This window comes from Otolemur garnettii, unplaced genomic scaffold (assembly GCF_000181295.1).
Source record: "Otolemur garnettii isolate 467f Iridium unplaced genomic scaffold, OtoGar3 scaffold00064, whole genome shotgun sequence".
Classification (NCBI taxonomy): domain Eukaryota; kingdom Metazoa; phylum Chordata; class Mammalia; order Primates; family Galagidae; genus Otolemur; species Otolemur garnettii.
In genome coordinates, this window is record NW_003852459.1 from 9,517,950 (window position 1) to 9,519,997 (window position 2,048).

The window sequence follows — 2,048 nt, forward strand, 5'->3', positions numbered from 1 at the left end:
AAGCTACAAGGATAATCATGTCTCCAGCAAAAAGGCGTGCATAAACTATGCTGCAGGTTTCGGCTCCAAATCGGTGGAATAGTGGGGGTTTTTGTTCCGGAGAGATTACCCATACAGGAAACAATTGTGTTTCCGAAGATGAAAGCCTGTCAGAGGATCTGGGAACTAGCCCAAAATGACTAACGTCTCTGACAGGATGTGATAGAGGATAAAAAAATATATACATGTACAGAATAGGGCATCACCTTTGGGTTCGTCAATTAATCTTTTATAGAGAAATGTTTAAAATATACATAAATATAAGACGTTCTACTCTAAGAATAAAAGAATTTTTCATGATATTCATTTTTTTATCTAATCAGAGAACAACAGGAGTTACTAAAAATGTAATTATCTTTAAAGTGATATTTTAAATAAGACATGAAAATTTTGGATATAAATCTGGAACTGCCTAGAGCGTTTGTGAAGGTAGAGTCCCAGGTAGTCATTTTTACCACTTTCACATATACAGAGGGTGCCAAAAGAAACACACGTTTTAAGGGAAAAACTGTATTAAAATTGTAACACTCAAGTCATGTTTTGACTTCTGCAGTTACAAGAGATACAAGATGCACTATACAGCAGAATAAACGTGATTGGCATATACTGAGTGTTACAATTTTAATTCAGTATTTTCCTTTCTTAAAATGTATACGCATGTTTTTGACACTCTCTGTATTTAGCAATCCTGTTGTATACTTTTTGTAACAACAGAAAGTTTTTACAAAATCTGACTTCTGAAATCTAGCCTTAACAATTCAAAATGCAAAGTGGTTGGTCTGACTGATCTCTCTTCTTCCTCTTTGCGTGGCCCGTGCTTGGGATACCCTGGTTCCCTGAGCAAATGACTAGTACTGGAATAAGGCACCTCTTTAAGCCACCCACCTCCTGTTCCAAAACGTATCCCTTTCCTACCCTGTGAAAACAACGTGACTTTTTCTTTATTATGGTAAATATACAAAACCTACAATGTATCCTCTCAGGCATTTTAAAATGTACAGTTCAGTGGTTCCCAAGATTGTACAATCATTACATCCAACCATTTCTAGAACTTTTACATCATCCCAAATAGAAATTCTACACCTGTTGAGCAGTAACTCCCCGTTCCCTGCAGCCCCAGGTAACTTCTGTCTTCTTTCTGCATGTACCGCATACAAGGAGAATCATACAGTGTGCATCCTTGTGGATGTGGCTTATTACAATTAGAATGATATTTTTCAGAATCATCATATTATCGCATAAATCAGAATTTCATTCCTTCTTAGGACTGTATTATTACAGTATTATTCCATTGTATGTATATACCATGATTTGTTTTTTTCTTCATCTGTGGATGGACATTTGGGGGATTGTTCCCATCTTTTGACTCTTGTGAATAATGCTGTTACGAATGTTGGTATACAAGTTATCTATTGGACTCTCTGCTCTCAGTTATTTTAGGTATGTAACTGGAAGTGGAATTGTTGGCTCCTATGGTAATTCTATATGTAACATTTTGAGGAAGCACCAAACTAATTTCCACAGTGCCATCATCATTTTACGTTCCCATCAAATAGATGGCACATGAGGTCTAATTTCTCTGTATCCTCACCAACACCTATTTCCTTTCTCCTTCCTTCCTTCCTTCTTTCCTTTCGCCCTCTCTTTCTTTCTTTCTCTCTTTCTTTTTTTCCTTTTCTTTTCATTTTTTTCCTCCCCCCTCCCCTTCCCCCCTTCCTCTTTTAATAATAGCTATCTTAATGAGTGTGACATAGCATCTTTTTGTGTCCGTATGTTTGCTTGCTTGCTTTTGTGAGACAAGAGTCTCACTTGTTGCTCAGACTGGTCACAAACTCCTGTGCTCAAGTTATCTTCATGCCTCAGCCTACCCCCAGAACACCCGGGATTATAGGTGCACTTCACCACCAACCACATAATGATGGTTTTGATTTGCATGTCCCTAATGGCTATTGAGGTTAAACATCTTTTTATATGCTACTTGCCATTCACATATCTTTTCTGGAAAAATG